This window comes from Camelus ferus, chromosome 34 (genome assembly GCF_009834535.1).
Source record: "Camelus ferus isolate YT-003-E chromosome 34, BCGSAC_Cfer_1.0, whole genome shotgun sequence".
Lineage (NCBI taxonomy): Eukaryota > Metazoa > Chordata > Mammalia > Artiodactyla > Camelidae > Camelus > Camelus ferus.
In genome coordinates, this window is record NC_045729.1 from 2,946,655 (window position 1) to 2,955,236 (window position 8,582).

At 39.3% G+C, this 8,582-nt stretch overlaps 1 pseudogene; it reads left to right on the forward strand.

Annotated features, from left to right (window-relative positions):
• The first annotated feature begins 7,177 nt into the window (after window positions 1-7,177).
• On the forward strand, window positions 7,178-7,273 carry LOC116661384 (annotated as a pseudogene).
• Window positions 7,274-8,582: the final 1,309 nt, after the last annotated feature.

Consider the following 8,582-nt stretch of genomic DNA (forward strand, 5'->3'; position numbering starts at 1 on the left):
CATTTCAGGTTTATTGCAAAGTGATTCAGTTACACACACACACACACACACACACACACACACACACACACACACACATATACATATATATATATATATATATTTCAGATTCTTTTCCATTATAGGTTATTACAAGATATTGTCTATAGTTTCCTGTGCTGTACACTAGATCCTTGTTGCTTATCTATTTTATGTATAGTAGTTTGTATCTGTTAATCTCATATTCTTAATTTGTCTCTCCCCTCACCCTTCCCCTGGGGTAACCATAGTCTGTTTTCTATGTCTGAGAATCTATTACTCTTTTGTAAATAAATTCATTTGTATTATTTTTTAAATCCCACATATAAGTGATATCATATCATATTTGTCTTTCTCTGTCTGACTTACTTCACTATGATAATCTCTAAGTCCATTTATGTTGCTGTAAATGGCATTATTTCATTCTTTTTAATGGCTGAGTAATATTCCATTGTATATGTATACCACATCATTATCCATTCATCTGTTGATGGGCACTTGGGTTAATTTCATATCTTGGCTATTATAAATAGTGCTGCAGTGAACACTGGGGTGCATGTTTCCAAGTTAGAGTTTTCATCTTTTCCAGATATATGTCCAGGTGTGGATTGCTGGATTGTAGGGTAACTATTTTTAGTTTTTTAAAGAACTTCCATACTGCTTTCCATAGTGGCTGCACCAATTTACATTGTCACCAACTGTATAAGAGGGTTTTCTTTACTACACACCCTCTCCAGCATTTATTATTTATAGACTCTTTGGTGACATCATACATTTATTTCTAATACAATACACATTCAGATTTTATAGAGCAGGCTTATACCTTCTTATTTTCTTTAGCTCTCCCCACTTCTTTGTTTTGTTGGCTGCTTTTGGTCAGATGGGGTCCCCTGAGCTAGTTCACTCAGCATGCAAATATCTACTGTGAAAATATGTCCATCATTCTGTAATAATTCTCTTTTTCTCCCTCTGGGTATTGCATTTATTGACCTCCAAGGTGACTAGTTTCAGAAGATTTAAGACAGAAACAGTAATTTCTATTAAGTTTTTGGGTCATTGTCCCACATGTTATACAGCAGGAGGAGGGGGGCAATCAAACCTCAGAGCAGGAAATGCTGGGATTTAGAAACGTACAGGGGGCAGGGGAAGGGTACTGGAAGAATGAATGAGGCAGAGATAGGCCTGGTGTATGCAGAGAGCAGAGAAGCTAATTCAAGTGGGAGATATATTTTAAGATGGAAAATAGAGTTGGGAGTTAGTGTATTGGTCACTTTTGCTGCAGTGTTGCTGTGTATCAAACAAACCCCGGATCTTAGTGGCTTACACTCACAAACATCAGAAACTCAGGAGGGCTCACAGAATCTTGCCATGCCTTTTAAGTGCTTGGCTCAGGACTAACGCCTTATCACTTCCATTCATTCCATTAGGCAAAACCAAGTGACATATCCATGTCCAATATCAATAAGGTGGGGAAATATATCTAGAGGTAAGTCAAGGGCAAGGATGGGGAAGGGAGGAAAAATTGTGAACAAACCAAACTATCTGTCAAAGTCAGACTTGGTAAGTCCTGGGTAAGGGAGTAGGCAGGTGATGGAAGTTCCTAAAATTAGAAAGGGATTCACATGACTGAGATTCTCCTAGCCTTGGATTCTCATGCTAGGGCATGGCAGAGTGAGGTCTTGTTTCAGGAAGTTCTGAATTACAGCAGACTATAAGGTGGAATGGGGTTGGAAAAGAATGACTTACCTCGGAGAAAACTTCCATAGTAACAGAGCCTAAGGCTGATTAAAGGTACAACTAGAATAAAGAGGAAAGAATATATTAAGGGTACATTTAAAAAGCAGTAATGACAAAAAACATAAAAAAAAAGATTCTTCCCAGTGCTTTAGTCTTGTCTCCCCCAAAAGAATTATATTACCAATAAAAGGAAAAAAGTATTTTTCTGATACTTGGATAAACTTTTATTTAAATATCAAAGGGAAAACCAATTTCACTTAATGCTGCCTAATCCACATTTCCTAAAGTGAAGGTGTTTAATTTAATATGCACCTTTGAAAGCCTTCAAATAAAATATAGCTAGGAAAATACATAAAGAATTCATTATATAACTCTTCAGGTAATCAAATGACCACCATAATACTAGAAGTACAGTTTCAAAACAACAACAATGACAGTTTTCTAAGAGCCCTAACTGTAGTTTACTTGGAAGTACAGAAAATCAATATCAAATATATATATGTATAAATAATGCTCTCAGAACTTTATTAGTTTTTTTTTTCCTCTCAAATTTTATTAGGTGGAGTTTGGGTAAAAGAGAAAATCTCTGAAATAGTTGCCCACCTGGTTCAGGACCATGGAAACAGAGGAGCCTTTGCTTAAAGACGTGCTCTCATTGAGACGTCATCCCTTGACTGGGAAGACAAGTCCCTTTAGGGATGACTGATTTGAAGTGATGATGAACTATCTCAATGGATACATGTTGCAAGCAATAATCACATAGAAAAAGAATCCAGATAAAGAGCCAAAGTTAAAAAATAAATTTTAGATTTTAAAAATTTAGATACAAAATAGATCTGCAGACAGTAATAGTTTTAGTAAATGAAGTGAATTAAATAACTTACACAGAGGAGTGAGAAAAAAGTTAATTATGAATTACTATTCATTTATGAATAAAACCTTTAAGCCATGAGAATTATGAGTAGCATGTTATCTGTATTTCTAACCACATTTGTGGTCAAAAAGTAGGAAGACTAGCTACTGCTTTCAACGTTAGGTGGCCATTTTTATTTTAGTATTCCCAAATACATTAGGCAAAATAGGATATTTTTCTTGAGCTTTAAGAGGATTCAAGTGTATAAATTCTGACATATGCTACAACGTGGATTAACCTGTGAGGATATTATGCCAAGTGTAATAAGCCTGTTACAAAAAAATAAATAGTGTATGATTCCACTCACATGAGGTATTTATGTTGCCAGAGAGTACAGATTCTTGTCTTGCACAGGAAAGAATTCAAGTGCAAGTCACAGTGAAGTGAAAGCAAGTTTATTCTGGGAGATACACACTCCATAGAGTGTGGGCCATCTCAGAAGGCAAGAGAGGCAGCCTCAGGAGATACACAGTCCACAGACACAGTGTGATCCATCTGACTCAGAAGGAAGAGCGGCCATGAGGTGTGGAGGTGGTTCATTTTTATAAGCTGGGTAATTTCATATGCTAACAAGTTGGGAGAATTATTCAAACAGGGAAGGGATGGAGATTTCCAGGAACTGGGCCCCTGTCCACTTTTTGGCCTTTTCTGGTCAGCCTGGGAACTGTCATGGTGCCTGTGGGTGTACCATGAGGCTAAAGGTCTACTGGAAGTCGGATCTTTTGCCATCTTGATTCTAACCAGTTTGTCCTGTCCTCAATTGCTGTGTCATTTCTTCAGTGGTTGTGCCCTGCTCCCTTTCCTCCTGTCTCACTTAGAGTAGGCAAAATCATAGCAACAGAAAATAGAAGGATGGCTGCCAGGGAGTTGGGAAGTGGTGACAGTGGTCATTGTTTAATGGGTATAAAATTTCAGTTTTGCAAGATGGAAAGTGTTAATAGAGATGGTTGTAGTGATGGTTGTGAGACAGGAGTCACTTTAATAAGCCGTGACACAAAAATTTCAGGTACCAAGAGACCAGTCGATGAATAAGTCATGGGGATAATATACAGCATAAGGAACAGGGTCAGGAACATTGTAATATTTTTGTATGAGGACAGGTGGTTATTAGACTTATCGTGGTAAGCAATTCATAATGTCTGCAAATGTCGTTATTATGTAACACACCTGAAACTAACATAATATTGCACATCAACTATATTTCAGTTAAAAAAATTCAACAATAATTGTTTTAAAAGGCCAGTCAAAGGTCTTCTTCTGACCTTTTATTCTCTACCCGAATCATCATTAAACCCCATTCAGATATTATCCACACAGGTTTCATCCCTCTGCTGTTAAGCACCCTTTCATCTAAAGTCTGAGCAGTCTTAGTCTCTTCACTGTTTCTTTGTTTCCGGTGGGTGGAGGGTAGAGACGGCCGGATGACCTTCTCCAAGTGGTGGTAGGAGTTGGAGCACATTCTGAACTCTCTGATTGTATCTCCTCTGAAGGCACTGGAGGCCCTGGTAACATCCACTCATAATTCCATTACTTCTTTGAGGCAAGTTCTACAGGTCAGTTACATTAAAAGAATGGAAGCAGCATGATAGCTTTTATCTATTACAACATCTGGAATTTTCTTTCTGGGAAAACAGCACACAGATGTACTGTGCCTTGCTTTCCAGGTGGCAATGGGGTAGACTTGAGACGTACACAGGAGAATTTGTCAGAGAACCTCCTAGAGCCGTATGTGCCAAAGCGACAGTTCCAACGTGTTCCAAGGGCCAAAGCCACCCATTGTCAAGTTTTTATTCTTACATAATAAAAATGTTAGAAGATGCACAATACAGTGCATGTAAACATATATAACCACATGTATACATATATTAAGTAAATTAAAATATAAATATATACCACTTTGTGTGTGTGTATGTTTGTGTATATATATATACACATGAATCTATATGTGTCTGTGTGTATATACAGACAATTTCTAACTGTGTTTTCTTAGGAGGATTGCCTTTTATTCTAACATTAAGTTCTACTTAAGATTTGGGGTTAAAATGTCCCCCTTTAAAAATAAAATCGAAAGGCTAATTAATGCTCAGTATTGCATGGCCCTTTGGTGGGTGGCTTCTGGACTCACATTTTCTGGGTGAGAGAATTTCCTTTACCACCTGTTAGCTGTGTGGCCTTTGGCAACTCAGGTCAATTGCTACTCACCTCTTGGGCTCTTGTGAGGATTAAACGAGATTATTCGTTTACTTAACAAATGGCTACAGTGCTTACTCTGAGCCAGACATTGCTCTGAGTTCTTGACAGAAAACTCGTGTAAGGCTCACAAAACATTTATGAGATGGATGCTATTATTTTATCTTATAGGTGAGGAAATTGATGGACCAAGAGGTGAGTTGATTTGCCCAAATTACGAGGCCACTAAGTGACAATCTTGCATCCTCCACGGGGAAGCCGATTTCACAGCCCACGGTTAAGTGCATGGCACGGCCTGCGGTGTTGATCATTACAATTATTGATGAACTTTTGTTTAATGTCCTTATTGGCCAAAATACTCAGTTTGCTACCTCAAATGGCCTCCTTCATTAGTTTAAAAGTTTTTCCTGGTCCATGAAATTGAGAATTCAGGAATTCCTCAATTTTATGCCTTTTCTGACTCTCTAAGTTTCTTCATCTCTAAGGTGAAAATCGTACTTTCTGTTTTATTTTTTTAAATTTTCTGGCTTCTGCACTGCACTGGATTTTTGTAAAGATTCAATGAGATAATTAAGTGAAAATATTTGGAAACACCCCGATTGTTTTTAATCAACACGGAGAAAACCTTTTCATTTTTGTGGCAAACCAGAGGAAAGTTCCCGCGGCCGCCCCTGCGCACGCGCACACGCGTACCCTCGCGGAGGGATGAAAAACCCTTCAGTGTGTTGGTTTAATGACACAGCCCGGTTTCATGCTGTTTTACGAAATACAGCACAGGTCCGAAAATCTTTGGACATCAGAGGGTACATCACTGCCACCTTTCTAATTGGGGGTTAAAAAGTGGGCTCGAGTACCGACGATTCTCAGGTCACCGTACGCAGGACTGTCAGGCTGCCGGGAGCAGAGCATCCAGCCTGCAGCTCTTTGCACAATTTTACTAGTCCAAACACCCAGGGTACCAGTGCTTTCATGGAAATTCTGGCTGTGTAGCTGTATTAACATTGGCTGAGGCTTGAAGCTATTTTCAGAATCCTTCACAAACTTACAGGAAGTGCCTTCTCTTTTTATTTACATTCGGTATTGTTATTTTAAGTCTTGCACATGCGGGAAGACTTTTTTTTTCTTTGCCTCCAGGAAAAGTCACATTTTTCAAATCACACATGTATGAACAATCATGAACGCATAACACGTTGGTTGAGCTAATCTTAAAAAAACCAAACCAAACCAAAAAAAGCCCTCTCACCTGATTGAGATGCTAGCCCTGACGGCTCTTTCTAGCAAAGCCTGAGGGCTCACAGACTTGGTGGAGCAGACTGACCCGCCCGGAGGCTCCAGTGTGAGCTGTGGCAAAAATCAATAAACAAATAAATAAAGTAAAGTAAAGACTCGAGGCTCCGCGGAGAGTTGGGGCTCCCTGTCTCTTTTATGAGTAATGAATGTGGCAACCACAGAGACTTGGAAAGGGCTGAGATTCTCAAATCTGCAAGCTGACTTTCAAGTAGCTCAGTGCCCTGTTACAGGGATTTGCTGGGGGTAGGAGGAGTCAAGGAATTACTAAGAAAAGGAGATTCAGGCAGGACAGCAGGGGGCTTCGAAAGGAAGATGTGCTAAGGATGGCTGTAAACCCACCCTCTCTCCCTCCCTCCCCAGATTTGTGTGTATTAAAGTTTGAATCCCCAGGAGATGGGGGATGTGCAGTGTGACTGAGCTCCCGAGCCAATCTCTTGAGAAGTAAGACAGCTTTTACCCGAAGAGGCCCACCTGATGAGGCCATCTGTGTCAAGACTGCTTCACTGTCCTGGGTGGTCCCAGGCTCTTGAAAGGGAACATCTTTCTCGAGAAATACACATGAAGTCAATAGAACAGAAACTGGCTCTTATCTTAGACACTGGCCTCCCCACTCCATTCCAAATTCTTCATGTTTTCTTAAATATGTGTGTGTTCGGGGGGGGGGGGTCTCATGTGTCCATCCTTTATGTGACTGATCTTGAATACCAGCACAGAAAGATGGCAAGAGGGAAGAAAGAGAGACCAGAGTGGCCCAGAGAGCCAGACATAGTAGACCAACTGTAATCATCTTAGCGACCATGACCTCTCCCCTTGCAACCCAACAGTCAATCTTCAAGGTCATAGGAGGTCAGAAAAATAGAAATAGCTATAACTATTGTGCTATGCAAAATAGTTGCTCTTCTACAATACAGATTCTTCTCTGTGTTTACAATGAAAAACATCTTTGGAACGCTAACATGGACCGTAATGTGTTTGAGAATTGCCTTTTCACTGACATCTCTACAGGGGTCAAGAAGAACAAAAAGTTGCTTGCTTCAGCAGCACACATGCTAAAATTGGAAAGATACAGAGAAGATTACCTTCCACCAGGATGATGCGCAAATTCCTGAAGCATTCCGTAGTTTTGAAGCTCTGTCATACCATTGCAGGGATGAAAAGTTTGAGATGAAGTGACATCAATGAAGATTCTCTGAATAAAAGACGTGAGGTACAAAGTCATTGTCTAGGACCCAGGATCTCTAGAGATGAATATTGTACCTGAATTTCTTGTTCTATGATGTACTGTTCTCAATTGAAACTAATTTCTCAAAAAGAATATAAGAAATCTGAAAGTAAGAGAAAAAAAAAGAACAAAAAGAGGATGTATTTGTGTCACATTTGTTAAGAGTCTCCTGTTGAGGCTGTGGAGAAAAGGGAGCCCTCCTACACTGCTGGTGGCAATGCTGTTTGGTGCAGCCACTGTGGAAAACAGTATGGAGAGTCCTCAAAAGACTAGGAATAGACTTACCATGTGACCCAGGAATCCTTCTCCTGGGCATAAATCCAGGAGGAACCCTACTTCAGAATGACACCTGCACCCCAGTGTTCATAGCAGCAGTATTTACAATAGCCAAGACATCGAAACAGCCTAAATGTCCATCAATAGGTGACTGGATAAAGAAGAGGTGGTATATTTATATAATGGAATGCTATTCAGCCATAAAAACCAACAACATAACGCCATTTGAAGCAACATGGATGTTCCTGGAGAATGTCAACCTAAGTGAAGTAAGCCAGAAAGAGAAAGAAAAATACCATATGAGATCATTCGTACGTGGAATCTCAAAAAAAAAAAAAAAACCAAAAACCAAAAAAACCATAAATACAAAACAGAAACAGACTCGTAGACATAGAATACAAACCTGTGATTGCCAAGGGGGTGGGAAGGGATAGACTGGGAGTTCAAAATTTGTCGATTCTGACAGGCATATGCAGAACAGATAAACAAGATTATACTGTGTAGCACAGGGAAATACATACAAAATCTTGTGGTAGCTCACAGCGAAAAAAATGTGACAATGAATACATGTATGTTCATGTATAACTGAAAAACTTTGTGCTCTACACTGGAATTTGACAACATTGTAAAATGACTATAATTCAATAAAAAATGTTAAAAAATAAAATAAATTAAAAAAAATTCATTAAAAACAAAACAAAACAAACAAACAAAAAAACAGTCTCCTGTTCACTTCAACACGGAATGCCTACTTAATGGGTCATTCAACTGTCTGTACATTTCAAGCATCTTAGGACTCAAAGAAGCTGTCAATAATTCTTCAGAAGAGAACCATCTACCTCAGGGACTGCTGATTTAAGAGAAAGTCAGACGCAGGAAACCGGTATAACAGAGAACCAAGCTGAAGTTGTAATGCAGTTCCTGTGACCTCTTCTG